This window comes from Molothrus aeneus, chromosome 26 (assembly GCF_037042795.1).
Source record: "Molothrus aeneus isolate 106 chromosome 26, BPBGC_Maene_1.0, whole genome shotgun sequence".
NCBI classification, from domain to species: domain Eukaryota; kingdom Metazoa; phylum Chordata; class Aves; order Passeriformes; family Icteridae; genus Molothrus; species Molothrus aeneus.
The window spans coordinates 4,403,586-4,421,653 of NC_089671.1; positions in this window are offsets into that span (position 1 = coordinate 4,403,586).

An 18,068-nucleotide genomic window follows, 5' to 3' on the forward strand; every position below is an offset into this window, starting at 1 on the left:
TCCTTTTTTTCCTGTTTCATGTGGAAACTCACTGACACTCTAAGAATTAATGCCAGCGATTTGTGAACCATTTAGTTATGTCCGGATTATCCATGTCTGTAAAACTAGCCTGCAATTCATTAGCTGGGTCAAGTATATTTAATGATGCTTTGTATCACTGATGACATCACATCCTAGCCTAATTACATGTGCTTTTCTTAATTTTGATTTTTTTTCCCCCTAGCTGATATTGCTCTGTCCAAAATATGCTGTTGCTAGCTCACAGTATTATTGGCAAGATTCCCCTGAAAAACCTCCCATGCAGGCAGGGAGGACAAAAGGAGAAAGCTGTGTTATGAAAAAGGTGCAGGGTGGCTGCTCAGGGCCTTTTCATACAGCTTATGTTTATGTTAAAGTACTATGGGCAGAGAGAGATTCTGCTGAAACCTGTAAATCCAGGCTTTCACAGGTGTTCAGGTCCTTGCCTCCCCTTGGGGATTTAACCACAGACTGTTGATGGTCTCCTTCAATGCCTACTCTGATAGGTTAAATTTCAGCAGTAACAGCAGGGATCTCAGCCCATGAAGAAATGTTCAATGTCTATGGATTTTACTTTTGAAGTGAAAAAGCTGTTAGATTTCTTGTAGAAATGTAAAACTTTTTGTTTCTGTGGCCAGAGTATGTTCAGACAGTGAGAAGGGTCCCTGGTTTTGGACAGAGAGGCGTAAATGAAATCTGAATCTGAAAGATTTCTAGTAAAATTGGCTAATTTTGTCCTTTGGGGCTGGATGGGGGGGCTCCATCTGATGAGGTTAATGACTTCACCTAGCAAAGAGGATTGGTTTGAAAGCAGAGCAGGAGCCTCAGTAAATCTTTGTTTGGTGAATTGTCCTTAGAGCATGTGCTATGTCTCTTCAAATGCCTCTGCACAAACCCACTAATTTTTCAGCCATATAGTCTTTTTTTTACCTCAGAATCTAATAATGTATTTATTAGTTAACAGCCTGGGGACTTAGGAGACCAAGACCCATTTTCAGAGGAATTCTTCAGGCCAGATTTGCCAGGACATACTCTCTGTGCCTGCCATTTGCTGTTGGTTGGATATGACCCAGTGAGATGCCTTATGGACATGAATCATTAGACACTGACTTTTTAAAAGTACAGCTTAGAGTGTCTGGACCTTAGGAACATAATTTTTATTGTCTTTTACTGAGATGGTGTTTCTAAGAACAGGGGTGAGTCACTTTCAGAGATGTGCCAGCACTGTGATTGTGTGGGATACACCTTTGAACACATTCAGACTGCTCAGGTTGACCGTGATCCTGCTCAGCTGGCCATGAGCAAATGCTAAATGTGTTTTTGTTGGGTTTGAGCATGAGTCTCTAGTGAGTTATCTGCCTCTCATCTCTCTAGACACTGCATATGCAGTGAAATGAAGAAATACATCCAGACCTGGGCAAAGGAGAGCTTAGGCATGCAGTGGAGGAGGGAGGTGCTTGAAATTAATGGCAAGGCTTTTACAGTTATGGGACAGCTGTGGCTGGGAATGATACATAATAATGATGCCTGTTTATGCCCACATTTGCTGTTTTCTAGGTAGTAAGGACTTGTTGCTGTCCTTCCATGGTAATTTTCTGAATAAAATGCTGAAAGGTCTGAATTTGTAGCGCTTTTTTTCAGTTACATCAAGAAATTACTGGTTCTGGTAAATAATAAATAACCCTGCTTTTGTGAGTTTGGTTTCCAGCTGGGGAGAAATGGGCTTCCTCTTCCCTTACAGGCAATCCTGCATTTGCCATTCTCCTGCAAGGGCTTGGATCACCAGTTCTCTGCTGAGTGTTTTTAGGAACAGCCTCCCCTTCCTGACTGTGGCAAGGTCTCTCAGGCAGGGGGCTCTGGCTGGCCCTTCTCTGCATCCAACTGTATCTAAGTGCAAAGAAATGGTCCAAAACATCTTGAAGCCAGCCTTTCCCCTGCTCTTGCAAATGTTTAAATTGTTCTGTTTGAATGCTGAAAATATTATGCCTAGGCTTTGCTTTCTCTCCCCTGTGGCAGACAGCTCCAGCTCAGACTTACTACAGGGCAAGATTCAAAAGTCTTAGAGATTTCTGACCCTGTGTCCCAGGCCAGGAAACTGTAGTTGAGCCAAAATCATTGGCACCACTGCTGAGAGTTAATAAATGCATTCATTCCTGTAGTACATTTTTATTGGCATGAACAAGGCTTAATACATACCACCTTGTTTTTCTCTGTGCCTGAACAAGGAAAGTTGTGCAAGTTGGACTCACCAGTGATTAAGAGACCTAAGCAGGTTGGACTGATAAGATCACGGATTTTATGACCACTCTACCATTATATCATCTTATCTGAGCTCCTGTGCAGGACAGGTTGTAGAGCTTCATCCTTTATTCTTCTTAAGTCAATGCATTTTGTTAGAGTGAGATTTGTCTCTAGAGGCTAATAGTCATTACTCTCTGGATTTGAGTTCTCATGGGCATGTTGCAGAATCACAAGCAGCTGGCTCAGAGCTTCTAAGGCAACTTCTGTTCCTGGTTCCAGATGTGATATTCCTGACACTTCTGTAAAATACATGCAGAGTTAAAGAAATTAAAAGTACCCATGAATTGTCCTGGAGCCAGTCCCTTGGGATGCACTCCTTGCACATGGATTGCTTCCTTCCAAGAGCACATCTCCAGCCCCATCTCCTCAGCCATCTCTCCCTCCACATTTCTCAAATGCTTACAGCTGCTGCTCTTTCTTGAGTATGTCTGAGATGAGATCCTGAGGGTTCTTCTGTTTGGCTTGGAGCATTCGGGCTTTTTTCACCAGTTTCACAGCTGGCTGGGCACAGGCTGTGCCCAGAGGCATCACTGCAGAGGCATCACTGCAGCCTCAGCTACCAAAATCTGCCCAGTGCAGCACTGAGGGTGAATATTGGGGTGCTGATGCACAAGCTGACTGTGGCTTGTTCATGGAATATTCGGGTTCTCAAGCATAAATTGCATGGGCATTCATGCATGGGCTGATTGGGTGCTCATGCATAAAACACATCCCTCAGTTGTTTGGGTGCTCATGCATGAAGTGTTGGAGTGCTCGAGCATGACCTGAGAGGACATTCAAGCATACACTGATTAGGCACTTGTGTACCACTAACTGGGTGCTCATGCATGTACCAGCTGGGCAGCCATGCACAAACCACTCACATGCTCATCATTAATTAACTGTGCCCTTATGAGCAAATTAATTGGCTGCTTGTGCACAGACTGATTAGGTACTTGTGTGTGTGTGTACTAACTGGACACTCCTGCATTAATTGGGTGCTCATGCATGAACTGCTGGTGTACATGGGTGAAGCAATTTTGCACTCGTGTGCCCCAGTGGGGTCCTCACATGTATTGTTTTGGCACTTGTGCATGAACTAATTGAGTGCTCTTGTGTAAATACCATAAACCCTGCAATTTATGCCTGATACTCCCATTCCTGTGCCTTCCAAAACCTTTAGCACTTTGGGTGGTTTGGAATCGAGTTTGCATTGCGCAATCTAGGCCTAGAGCTGAGTTGGGACAGTAATTAGAAACAGATGGCACAAAAGAAGAGCTGCCTCTCTTGCAGAGATTAATGACTATCAGTTATGTGTTCTGTGTCATCCTAGAACATCCTCCCAGCTCACGTAGCTGCTGTTCTGTCCTTGCTCTTTGTACACACCAGATTCCCTTTGTTCCAGATCACTCCACTGTTCTCCCCAAGCCTCTTTGTTTCCTTCATAACCTGTAGTTTTAGAGCTCATGTTCATTGCTTTCTTTACAGAGAGCAGCTTTAAGCTAAACTGTACCTTTTCTTTCGTGTCCTTGGGTCTTTCTCAGGTCATGTGTGTGGGTGTGCCTCTGTGCTGGCTGAAAATTGCTTCTTTTAATCCTGAGACTGATGTTCAGGTGTTCCCCCAGTAAAGCCTTATTTCCTGAAGAAATACTGATTATATTACAGAGGGAATGAGCACCTTGAGATGAAACAAACCTGCACCGTTTTTAGCATGAAGTGTCTGTCAACAACCAAAATTGGTGGTTGAGTGAGATGATTTCTTTAAGATCTCCTCATGACCTACCTTAAGGCTGCCACCACCACTAAGAAGAAACTGAAAAACTGCTTGCAGTACAAATTGTTGTGGTAAATATGTACCAAATATATCATGTAAGTACATATGTGAAACACATGCCTATGGCTCAGGCTGCCATCACCAGATGTCCCTATTCCATACACACCCATCCCATCCTTTGGTGTTGCTGTAGGGTGGAATGCTCTTCTGGGAGAGTCAGCAAGCAGCAAAAGAGTTGCTGTTCCCTTAATTTCTCCAATTAGATTCAGTACTTGTGATAGAGAGCTCCCCAGAAAACAGGCAGTTGTGCTTGAGGATTTTTTGCAGGCTCTTTGTGATAATTTCTCTTTGAAGACTAAGAGTTTAGTGTAACCAAAATCAATATTTACTTAAAAAAACCCCCTACCAACCATGCCCCCTCTGCAGATGTGATGGCATCACTTTCTTGTCTAAAGAGAAACTGATCTCTGGATGAGCTGCAAGGGGCAGCTGGTTTGTCCAGTTCCTCATACAGGCCAGGGGTGTGAACATGCAGGTTGGTTCCCTGCACCACCACAAAACTCTATTTCTGGTGCTGGATACAAGCTTTTGTTTCTGATTTCTAGGAACTGTAATTCAGAATTTGTAACTATACAGATCTGCAATGCCGGCTGAAGTCAGTAGGTAGGTTTTTGTGTAGAAAATGTTGAAGAAATCAGCTCTGTGGGTGGCATTCATCCAACTTCATGTTTTATTGGTCTTAAACAAGCAGCACTACCCTGTTGGTCGCTATTGCATATTTCCAAGAGGCTGATATTGTGGTTTTGAGGTTTCAGGCAGGAGCCTGATTGGAAATAAGGCACAAATAAGATACAGCAGCTGTCTACAGCCTCTTGTTCTGTGCTCACGGGGTGCAATTTTAGCAGTCCAGACCTACAGTGCAGCAACATAAACAAGGAAGTAATAGACCAGCTCCACTCAGGACTTTCCACTCTAGAAACACAAAGGTTGGATGTATCAAACTGGATGGCAACTGGAACATAACACTGTTCAGCAACTGGAAGTGCCCTGGCACTGTCCTGGAGCCCAGTTTGGCTTTCTGGGGCTACTGGGGGCTCCATACTCTGCTGGCTGAGAGGGGCAAGCTGCAAGGAGATCCTGGCTGCTGTGGTTGCACAAGGTGGACCCTCCTCTGCCCTGTATCAGAGATCTTCCTCTCCCTTTGCTTCCTCACTCTTGCCAGCTGCTTTGGGAAAACCAGTGTCTGTGTGGGCCTGGCTACTTTTCACAGCAGTACATTCTTCTGCCAGATTCAATGGACAGATAACCATGGCCTCTTCATCTTTGGGATTATCCCTGCAAAAATCAAAACTCTGATGGTCCCCAAGGCAGAGCCTTGTTATGGTTCATCCTTGGGATGGGTGCTGCACTGCACATGACTTACGTGAACAATGAAGCCAGTGAAGCACCCTGAGTAAAGATGTGTTAGGATAAAAGTTTTTTTGTTTTTGGTTTTTTTTTTCCCTCCCTGGAATTTTTTGGGTCTTTCCAGGCTTTTGCAGTGATTAATTGTTAAACTTCTGGCAAGCATGTTGTCTTCTTGAGTTTATGCAGGTATAAAAAAAATGTGCAGACACCTATTTATCTGATGAACAAACTCCCCCTGGAGCAGAATTTTGGCTTCTGTTTCTGGCCTTGCCATTGATCACTGTAACACATTAATGGACCGGACCTCAGTTACCATATTGATAAATGGGGGATAAAAATTTTCATTCCCTAGCAGGTGCATTGGGAATTAATAACTAGTTTTAAAGCATTCTTAGAATCCTCAGTATGAGATAGGTTACCCTGGAAGTAGTGTGATCCATGCTGTTCCTCTGATGCATTTCCCAAATCTGGTTGGGTTCTGTACTGGAGAAAGGGCTGTTGGAGCTACAGTTTGCAGGTGGCAGATGGCTTCACTCTGTCTCCTGCATTAGGTGCTGTCTGCTTCTCCTGCAGTCATTTATGGCATTGTATGGTGGGCAAAATCCATCCCAGACAGGTCTGAGCTCAAGTGAGGCCCCCAGTTGTTACACCTGTACAAATGATCCCCCACACTGCATCTGTGTGCTCTGCAGGGCTGGAGCCTCCGTGTCCGCCAGGTTGCTGCCAGCTAATCAGAGAGGGAGTTAGTAAGAAAATCCAGGGTTGTTTCCATCTGGTAAACAGAAAATATGGAGCAGCCCTTCCCACAGTTTGTTGCTCCCTGTTCAGATAATTCATTTCCACACTATTAAAATGCAAATGTAATCCCCACCCTTTAAACTAATTAATGGTAAAACTCTTTCTCCAACCACTGTGTTGTCTAAATGAAAGCTGGGACTGAGTAAGCCAAGGATGGAAATGAAAGTGTTACCTGGTGCTCCACTCAGTGCTGCATTCCTGAGGTGTTTTATCTGATCCTGTACAATTGCCACAGGCCTTTTGGGGCAGGATTCTGCTCCTCTCTGTGCTGAGCTGCCAGGGAGGAGCTGCCCGAGCAGAGGTGATGGCTTTCACCAGTGTAGGACTGGTGCAAGTGAGGAGAGAGTTGGACCCAGTGCCTTCTTCCTGGCAGGAATGAACTGCTCCAGTTGGAGAGAAATCTTAATTGCTGCTGAATCAGTTAGGCCATCTTTAATCAAATCCTCCTCTCTCCAGCCTTGACATGTGATTTTTATCTTATTCTCTGTTAACAGTATTTAATGTTATATTAATTTAGTTATATTAATGGCTTTCCTGGCATGAGCCAACATGGTTTTTGATCTATTTGATTTTGGTAATTCTCTCTCTTACACGAAGAATAGCCCCATCATATTTGCAAGTCAGAACCAGTTTTGCCCCAAGTTTGTGCAGTGAGAAGAACAAGTTACCCACACAGGCACCTGCCTGTGGTTTCTTCACTGCTGGCCCTGCCATCAGGGGTGCCACCAAGCCTCTGCTGACTTACAGCAGCATGAGCTCTGAAAGCCTTGTCCAGGGACCTGCTGGCTGTTCCCAAGATGATGCCTTGCTGCCAGAGGGAAATCAAAGGGCACAAAAGATGAGAGGCTCCAGTTCCTTCTTCCTTGCTGAGCACTGGGACAGTGATCGTCTTCATTTGGAGTGAAGTGTAAAGTTACAAGCCAGACCAGAACAAGTTATTACTCAGCACAAATAATGTGTCCATCTGTGTTTATAGATAGGAATTTAACAAGAAGCTAAACCAGTTAAGATCACTGGAGCTGTCCCTGGCTGCCTGAGGAGTGAGGGTGATGCTGTGGGGGAGCAAACACTCCTGGGATATTGGACAGGAGTGAGAGAAAGCAACAGAAACTAGGAGTGAAAACAGACACTTTGTGCAGCTATTCCTACTGCATGCAGAGTTGTTTTGTGCCATGTACTTTCTTGTGCTTTATTCAGTTTAATTTTAAACATCTCACTTGATGGGACTTCCATGGTTTCCCTTGGGAACTCATTCCTAAGCCTGCCCTAAATTTCCCTTCATCCTTATCTTAGATCTCCCCTTTTTAAAAGCACACTAATGAAGTGAAATACTCCTTCCCCTTTTCTCTGTGTTTCTTATGATATTAAAATATATTCCTCCACACCTGGGTTGGCAGGGAGGAATTTAAATTCATTCTGCAGCTATGCTGGAGCACTGAAGAAATGCTTACCTCCATGGGAAAGGGTTTTAATAAACCCCCTGCAACTGCAGCCAGTGGTAGACTCAGAACTTGTCTTTCTAGGGCTCATCTTTCAGTGTTTCAATGTATCCTGGGCCATCATAGAATAGTAGGAAAATATATATTCTCCAGGATTTTCAAGTATCCCAGGAGCATTTGGAGCAGAGGAGCTTTCTGCCAGGCCTGTGTGTCACTAGAGCAGGGGGAGATAGGGTTTCATATCCAACCAGCACAGGGAACCTCCAGAAATGGAGCTTAGAAAATAGCCTGCCAGTGGGTATTAGCCTCTTTTAATCAACACTGCTAGATGCTAAGTTTATTTTACTAAAACTGCACAGAAAAAGGGAAGGTTTTTTTTCTGGTCTTCTAGGCTACGCTAAAAAAAACTGAAAAAGGAAATCATGGCAATTGATTGTAACCAAAGTATTTTTTTCTGAGTGTTATTAATAAAATAATAAACAAGATGTTTTCTCTAGAAGCTTCTTTGATCTTGTAATTTTATTTAATAAAAATGAACTTAATATTGACCTGGATATTTTGAACTGAAATATTGGAATGGGTAATTTTTCTGGATTGTATTTTCTTCCACTCTTTAAATCTTCTTTACCAGTATTCATGGAAACATTAGGCCTAATATTTCAGAATGGCCAGACCAGATTTCAAAAAAGAAGCCACATAATTTTTTTTGTCCATCTCTCAAATTTAAAATTGAGGTTCTTCCTTTTTTGCATAAAGAACCCAAGGGAATGCTGATTTAAAGTTTGAATTTATGCATTTTTCTTTCAAAATATCTTGGAATAGAAGGGAAAAAATGTAGGGAATAAAAAAGAACAAAGGCTCACTGCAGAAATAAGCATGATGACAGTGCAGTGAGGCAGTTTATGACCAGAATTGTTCAAACAGCTGGAGATTGTATTACACTGTTTATCATGTTTAAATCCATGTCAAAATGACATATATTGTGGAAGTTTTTGTGTGAGATTGGGAACTAGGTATTATGTGAAAAAGTTAACCATATGTTATAATATTCTTCTGGGGACAAGAAATCTAGCTGAGACTAAAGGGAAGAGTGAGTTTACCCGAGAATTCATGTCCTCCTGGGACAGGTGGGATGGTGTGGGCTGCATGCAAAACACTTGGGTGGTTTGCAGAGCTCCATGAGTCTTATAATTAATTTTACTTTTCCCCCTCCACTTTTTATCTCTTTATAAATATCACTGTGTTTGAGGTGTTCTTCTTCCCTAATTGTCTAATGGGCGACGGAGCTGGGGGAGAATCAGTTCCTTCCCTTTGACATTTTCTCCCATCTGTGATGGAGCAGGAGTGTACCTGGGGCTGCTACTTGGCAGTCACATGTCTTCTTTCTGTTTTCCCTTACTCAGACAGACTTATTCTTGTAATCACATTTTGCTTGTGAACACTCCCAAAATTTGCAAGTCAGCAGAAGGCTGGGGCATGGCAGCACTCCCTTGGCCTACTGGACAGATTGAATTTCACCCACTAAATATGTTTCAAACAGCAAGAATTCAAGCAGCTCACAATTTCTATGGTCATTTGTGCTAATGAAGTTTGACAGGCTGAATGTTAATGGAAAATAAACAGGAGAGGGGGTGCTAACAAGGTCATAATGAAGCTCACATTTAAATTGAATTGAAATGAATATACGAACACTCATGGGAAATAGTTCCTTGTTCTCCTCTAGGCTGTAGTACAGCATGTGGTAGCAATGGGCAGTTTGTGAGTGGCAGAGTAAAAGAAAGCTATAGCTATTCTGCAAGGACAAATTATATCTAGCTAAATGAAGAAAACTGACTCTAGAAAGGAGGGAGCCGGAGAGGATGTTTTTTACAGGAGCTCATCAGTCACAGCAGCTCACTCTTGCCCTCTGGTTGCTGTGACTCCCAGCTAACCACACTTATGTCTCCAGTGTGATTCCCGTTGATTTTAAAGACACAAGCCTGTAGGGAAGCACTGATCTGGGGTCAGATTTTACCAGATGTGAACACTCTCAAGTCCTCTTAAATCCAATTTTGAAGGCAGGATTGCTTTGCTTCTTGCAGGAGGGGCCTCAGTGCAGACCAGGATGGTTAGCAGATCCTTTAAAAAGTCTTTTACTACTGCCATGGTGAATCTTTTAATTTGTTCTATTTTAAATAATGGCTGACTTCAGAGAAATGAGTTACTCACATTCTCTCTCGTGCGTGCATGCAGGGAGTATGTCATAGCCGAGGAATTGGGCTGACTTATCCAAAGCTGTTGGCTCTTTCTTTCAGGCGTGCTTTCCTAATTCCAGATGGATAAGAAGACAGTGGTGTGCAAGGAACCATCCCCCTCCATCTCCTCCTCCTAACTTTGGCATAGTTGTGTTTATTGCCTGCAACTATGGGAGTTTCAATATCCTTGCAACGTTCTGTCTGAGGAGAGCTGGCAAACAGAACATTATTGGTGCAAAACCCTCTGTAACCATCAGATGCTTTTCCATGACTCAAAAACATTTCAGGCTCTTTTGTAATAAATGTAAATGGCAAACCAGAGGTCAGGGATGGTCTCAAGGGCAAAGGCTGGTGTCTAATCTTTATTTTCTCTTTATGAGCTGCTGTAACAACTTTGAACGTATGAAAGAAATCAGCAGAAATGTGAGACAAGGCAATCTTATTAGGAAACTGGTACATAGCTTCTCAGACTTGTTCCTTGACCTCCTTTGAAACAGCCATGGGGCCAGAATTCTCAGATGGTGCAAAAGCATAAATGGTGCTGTGAATTACTGTAGCAGGGATTTTGTGTTTCTGTTCAATGATAACTTTCCTTCCCCCACCCAGAGATTTCAGCCATTTTAGTCTTGATTTTAATATAATGGTTCTCTTAACATATTTTTCAAATCACTGTGGAGATGACAAATAGTTTGAGCTTAGCACTTGTGGATATGTTCAGGAAATGGAGCCAGTTTATAAGATGAAGGGTTTGGTCTTGCAGTGATCTATAAAGCTGATCCTCCAAAAAGTGTCCTTAGGAATCTGGGGGCAATTTTGGGTTGGACTCTTGGTTGACATTTACATTTACAAAACCAGGGTTTTTGCCAGCTAAAGATCATTTGATACTATTTGCAAGAGGGGAGATAGTAGTGCCAATTTATTAGTCTGTATGGTCAAGGTTTTAAAATTAATTTGCATATTTCAATAATGCCCTGTACATATGCATGACTTTTTGGCTTGATAACCAAAATGTGAATTCCTTTGTGTCCAAAAGGATGTTCCATTTGCCACTCTACCCCACATAAAATGTTTCACTTTTGGGCTGTTGGATTTGGGGCAGAAGAACCAAGATTTGCAAAGTTGCCCAAGGAGGAGGAAATGCTGGCACTTGCTCTGTACAGTACTGGGTTAGAGGCTGGGATCCAATCTGGGAGTCCCAAGTCTGATCCCCTTCTATTTAAAAGGTGTTCTAATCCTCCCCTACCAGACTTGAAAGCCCTTTTAGGGTGGGGGACTCACTTAGGCTCTCCCCAATGCCCCATGCTGGGCCATGAAGGGAAAGGACTGCATCCCATACCAGCCAGGAATGGGTGCTGTCCTCAGTCCCCTCTGCCAGCCAAAACTGGGCAGCAGATTCATCCTGTGGCCAGATATTGTTTCCTAGCAAACAAATAATTTCCCAGCAAGTTTGCTGTGTCCCAGAAAGAGATTTCATCCCTTTCTTGCTGAGGCACTGCATGCCTGCTGCACTTGATGTTAAGTTTCCCAAACCATCCCATGCTGTTCAACCACATTAAATATTGTGCTGAAGCTAATTAAGATGACAGTCTGGGAATGTTTTTATTAACTTTGCTTGCTGAATTTCCTTCCCCCAAGATCCTGGCTCTTGTAAGTAACTTTTAAAAGCTGATTCAGAGCATTTCTCTTTTACCACGTTCATGTTGGTGTTAGGCTGGAGGTTGACAATGGACTTAATGCTTGTGTTAGTGTAAAGGAAGAGTGGACATCTGAATGCTTAGACTAGTTTAATCTAGAGGGATGTGCCTGACATGCCTGTAGAGCAGTTCCTTAAGGATGAGAAAACGGAATGTCTGACATTCAATTCTCCTTCAGCTGCATGTCAGTGCAAGAGGCATTTCTGACAGTGCCCAGGCAGTGTCACTGAGTGCCAGGAGGGCTGGGGCAGGTCCTGCACTCCTCAGCTCTGGTCAGTCCCTGTCAAAGGCAGAGGAGCCTCAATGTGTGGGGCAGTGAGTGGTGCAAACCAGGGCCAGTTTTTTGATGTGATGGTTTCTGACTTGGAATTTTCATTTTTCGGGTTCTTAATATTTTACATGTAAAAATTCAATTAAGGAAAAATGCACTTCTGTCAGGCTTGAGGCTGCCAGTCTGAGAACTGAAAAAATCGGAACTGTTTCATAAATATGTCTCAGGGACCTTTAGCTCCCTTCAGGCTGGTTCCTGTGTCAGGAATAAAAGTCACTGTAGCCCTTAAATCTGATGAAATTCTTCCGTTGCTCCTGTGTGAGGAAGTGGTTGAAGTTGCAGAATCTGGTCAGCCTTTAAAAGCTGTTTCAGTTGTGGATGAGGGGCCAGTCCTCATGAAATCATTGAGAACTTTTTTCCATTGGGATGATAAATGGTCAAGTCCTTGAAAAAATATCCTATACTTTAAAAAATGCCCTCTGAGCATCACAGTGAATAGAGGTTAGGGCAGAATGTTTTGTATGCTGCAAATCTCCTGTGAGGGCACAAAGGAGACAAACACATTGGGGGAGTGGTGAGGGATGGGAAAGGGATCTCAATATGACATAGAAAGTCCATTTATTTCCTAGTAACCCCAGACATATTAAGGACTGGCACGTACAGCTGACACATAAACAAACTGTGCTCTCTCTTTTAGAAAATATGTGAACAGAGTTGCTCATTGTCAGTTGTGCAGGCAAAAAAATAATAAACACAGATGTATATTGGAGAAGGGTGTAAATGCTCTGAATTCTCCCAGCCAAAATCCAGGCGTTGAGAGGAGTTTGAGAAGGACTCTCCCTGGGTGTCATTGGTGGTGGCATGTCTGTGCTACTCTTACTTCAGGACTTGAGGAAATTTGGAAGAGGACCTGGCATGGTCCTTACTTCAGACATTTAGGACTTTTCTGTCCCCTAAATGTTAGCAATTTGTTTTCCTCTCTACTCTCATCTCTTTTGGGCTGTTGTAGCAGAGAGGATATTGATGCCATGAACTGCTGGCTCTATTTTTCTGCCTTTTACCCTAGTGTAATTTGAGCAGGGAGCTGGTCTGGGAGCATCACTGCTCCGAGTCTCCACGGCTATTGAGGGAAATTATTGAGTGTAAATTTAGATTTTTGTTAATACTGGATGTGAAGTAAATAATTTTGAAGTGACAAGAGGATACTAACCATGAATTACTTCATTAGGCAGCAGTTTTAAGAGAACCCAAACCACCACTCAAAGATGTCCAGTAAAGAATGACCCAATAAGCAAGCCCTGCTGTCTGCCTTCTACCCATCCCTGGGACGTGTTAGGATTTTTCAAGTTAAACTGTTAATGTGAGCTGTTACCTGTGTGTTGTGCCAATAGTTAGAGGTCCCTGACACAAATTAGATCCCATTTTGTTTATGTTTTTTCCTGAAATGGGGGTCAGCTGTGCAGGAGAGCCATAAACACTTTTGCTTCAAGCACATTTTCCTAACCTTGTTGTCTGTAAAATCCCAAAAGGCAGAGATTTGTTTTGTTTAATTCTTTTGTTTGCAGTGGAAGAATCTTGCCTTGGTTGTGCTCGGCTAAGTCTAAAACCTTCAGAAAAAGAAAGTTTCTCTAATATAGACAGTTGGATGTGCATAATAAGTGTGATACTTCCCATCAGGGAATTTACACCTGTATTTTGAGATCCAAAATAAAATTCCCTGCACACTGGTATTTTTTGGTTTATGTCAATGTCCAGAATTTCCCAACAAGTTCACTATCCCCATATCCTGTATTAACAATAGGGAAAGATTTGGCCCAAGCAAGTGTACAAACTAAATAGAAGACAAACTGGGAAAAGTTAAGGACTTTTTTGGTGAGGTTTTTCAAGACCCACATCTAGTTGTAACTATAGTAATATTTAATTTTATTATTGTTTATCCTACAAAAATTGTAGGATCACTTCTCAGGATCTTATCGTGAGTACTGCCTTAATTAGTATTATTTGGAAAGTCCCAGCACCTAGAGTTAAGATGTTGCATAAGACTCAGCTTTTATGTAAAAAACCCCAGCAAGTTTCTTATCTTTGTGATTTTCAAGGGAGCTTTAGGTATTGAGATTTTGAAAAAGCTCTCAAAGTTCTGATCTTTAAGAAGTCTGACTCATGAATTTTTTCATCTCTAGTGTTAGAAATATTGGTAAAATACTGGTGAGAGAAACAGAGCCAAACACAGGGCTCACAAATCCTTGTTGCTTAATGGGATAATCATTGTTGTGCCTCAGAGTTTATTTTGCCCAGAGCCCTGCAGAAATGGGAGTCTCCGGTTTCAAACCTGTCCAGAGGTGAAGTAAATAAAGCAGTATTTCAGTTCAGTTGCTCTGGTTCCTCAAGGCCTTGCTGCCTTGCAGGTAGAGAAGGTGGGACCCCTTGGAGGAGCAGGCTCTGTGTGGGACTTCTTGGAGGAGCAGGCTCTGTTCTTTGGGAATCTGCCGAGTGCCAAGCCCGGGGTGTGCAGAGCTCCTGGGTATGGGGAGTGGGACAGCAGAGGGTCAGACCAGGCTGGTCCTGGGTATGGGGAGTGGGACAGCAGAGGGTCAGACTGGGCTGATCCTGGCCATGGAGCGGGACAGCAGAGGGTCAGACTGGGCTGATCCTGGGTATGGGGAGTGGGACAGCAGAGGGTCAGACCGGGCTGATCCTGGGTATGGGGAGTGGGACAGCAGAGGGTCAGACCGGGCTGGTCCTGGGTATGGGGAGTGGGACAGCAGAGGGTCAGACTGGGCTGATCCTGGGTATGGGGAGTGGGACAGCAGAGGGTCAGACCGGGCTGATCCTGGGTATGGGGAGTGGGACAGCAGAGGGTCAGACCAGGCTGGTCCTGGGTATGGGGAGTGGGACAGCAGAGGGTCAGACTGGGCTGATCCTGGCCATGGATCGGGACAGCAGAGGGTCAGACTGGGCTGATCCTGGCCATGGATCGGGACAGCAGAGGGTCAGACCGGGCTGATCCTGGCCATGGAGCGGGACAGCAGAGGGTCAGACCGGGCTGATCCTGGCCATGGATCGGGACAGCAGAGGGTCAGACCGGGCTGATCCTGCTGCTGCGGCCGCCCCATCCAGCGCTCCGCCGCCCCTCGGCTCTGCGGGAGCTCCTGACCCCGGCGTGGACGGGAAGCTGGCGGACGGCTCGCTGCAAGGTGTTGAGGGGAAAATAGATTAGTCTTAGACAGAGCGAGTGTCAGAGCTGTCATGGTGCTTTAAAAAATAAAGCCTGAGGTAAACAAAGCAACACGCCTGCTTCCACGCAGTCTGTGGGATCGCTGCCGCCAGCCTTTCCGACCGGCTCAGGAATTCCACCTATTTCCGACCCCAGCTCCTCTCTGCCTCCCAGTGTTGCCCGAGGCTGCCCCGGTGTCCAGACACACGGTGAGCATTAACTCCTGCTGGGGGCCGAGGTGAGCATTGACTCCTGCCGGGGGCCGAGGCACAGGGCAGGGCTCGGCCTGGGCTCTGTCCCCGGCGCAGCAGCGGAGGGACCCGGACACGGCTGCCAGGCCCTGGCCTCCAGGCCTGGTCGTGTCTCCTTGGCTTTTGCACCATAGGTTTTGTAGTTCAGGGCTTTACTTCAAATGTGTTACACACTACATCATTTAATACTTCTGCTGAGGTAACTGGATGGGTTTTGTCACTTTTGTTGTTGCTGCTGCTGAGACAGTGCCCTGCTGTAGCTGGGGAATGGGAACAGCTGCACAAGACTGAGGAAGTTCAGCAAATACATCACAAAGGAAAATGCCAAAGCTGCAGGGAGCTCAGGTATGATCACATCACTGCTTAGTTAGAGACTTGCAAACGTGATCATTCCCAACAGAAATCCTTTAAAGTTGACTTTGTGAATGAGGCGGTAATTGGCACCCCTGACATGAGCTGTGTGAGAGGCTGCTGCCCTGCCTGCCCGTCTCTGAGTTACCGCAAGGAAATGAGGATTTTCTGCCCTCCACTCAGATTTTCCAATTCATTTATTAATTGGATTTTACTCAAGTCACATGAAATTGAAGCTATCCTGCCACTCACCTCCCATTTCAGCTCTCCAAACGGTGTGCTTGATGCGTACTTAATTTTTTTCTTGTTTCTTGTTAAAAGGATGAACTGCACCCTGAGTGGCACAGGATGGGAAATAAAAACCAGCCCCCAAGCCTAAGCCCTTCCTCCAGGCTTTCTGGTTTTGTCTCCTGTAGCCATGCTCTACCTGTTGCAGGAGAGCATGCTAGCCACAGCTCAATTCCTTGCATGGAGGAGAAGCAATTTCTGCCAGAAGAATTTTAAAAATAGCATCCTCCTTAATCCCTGCTCTGATTTCCACCATGAGTGACCGTTAGGCATGAAAATACCAGTAAACTTTATTGGCAGTAAAAAATTGCACATATTATTTGAAAACCAAGAAAGAGGCAAGAAAAAAATGTTATAGAACCATTAAAAGCTTCATGAGGAATCCTCTTGTCATGTTTGCCCTGGGAGTTCCAGCTGCTCTGATATGAATACTGTCTTACTGAATGCTTTGCATGACTTTTTATAGAAGATGAAGCAATTGCTTCTGGAAGAGTTATTCCTAGACTCTCTTAAAATATTGTCATTTAGGTGACAGCAGCAATTCAGTAATCATTTTGCCTTAAAATGGTCATATTAAACAATAAAACTTTCTTGTGGGATTTAAAATACAATTATTAAGTGCAAGTTCTCCATTGTTAGCTAAGGTTATGTTTAAATATAAATTTTATATCTCTAAGACCAACACTATAAATTACATTGGTTTGAGAACTTGATGCAAATTGATAAAATTTTTGAAGGAGGGTGGATATATCTCTTGTCTGAAACTCTTTTTCCTTCATTCTTTCCTGTCTTGTTTCCTAGGTGGGTTTTGGTATTTTGAAAGCATAACAAGCAGAAAGAGTTGGGTTTTTTTGGGGAAAGATTTTAACTGAGAAATGGTCTTTTATCTAAAATTTAAACATTATTAAAACACATTTTTCTTTTAAACTACATGTCTTTGGGGGTTTTTTTGTTGGTTTTTTTACTGTAGTTTAATTTTTCATTTAAAGTCTTGTCAAAGGCTGTGGATATTTGCCTTTGTAGGGAAATACAATGAACATTTTAACATATTGTATAAATTAAAGAGAAACAAAGAAAAACTGAAAAATACATCCATTTCATACACAGTAACTTTGACCATTTTTGATGAACTAGAGTTAGGTTTTTGTCCATCCTGATGGTAACACTGCCTGAACAAGACAGGAAAGAATGAAGGAAAAAGAGTTTCAGACAAGAGATATATCCACCCTCCTTCAAAAATTTTATCAATTTGCATCAAGTTCTCAAACCAATGTAATTTATAGTGTTGGTCTTAGAGATACAAAATTTATATTTAAACACAACCTTAGAAGAAAAAGAAATATTGGAACATAAAACATATATCAAAGCTCTCCTTGTTTAGTTGGTGTGGCTCCAAAAAGAATTAAAATACTCCTAATTTCTCTTTAATTAGTTCACATAGAGGCATAGTTACTATGAAAATTAATGAATCAGGCTGACACCTGCTGTATTGACACAGCCAAATTCCTTCTTGATCTTGAAACTTTGCTCCACTCATGTGTCACCTGCCCATGTAACCAGATAGGTCACTCAATACATCATGTTATGCTGTGATGAATCATGAGATGATTCAAAGATCTATTTTTTAAGTGTGTTTAATAGAGGGAAGGAACAGAAACTCAATTTGATGTCTGTTTTCCACTCATTTGCTACAAATTGATGGGAATTACACTTTCTCCCACTGGATTTTCTCTTTCAGTGCTGACCTGAGTCCCGTGTGGGTGATTCTGATGTTCAGTGTCACACCCAGTGATGCAGCAGTGGTTTACATGGGGCAGCTTTCATTGGTTTCAGCGGAGCTGAGATGAAAATTGAAGGATTCCTTTGATTCCTTTGAATTTCTTCCTCCCGGGAGCAAAGCTAGGATGGTGAAAACTGGTTGGTATTTGCAGGTGGACCACTCACCCCACATTGAGAATCTTGTTAGGGAACAGAACTACCATCCTCATCCTAAATACCTCTATTTTATAGCAGCCCACATCAATTTTCCTTTGAATTTCCTGTGTGATG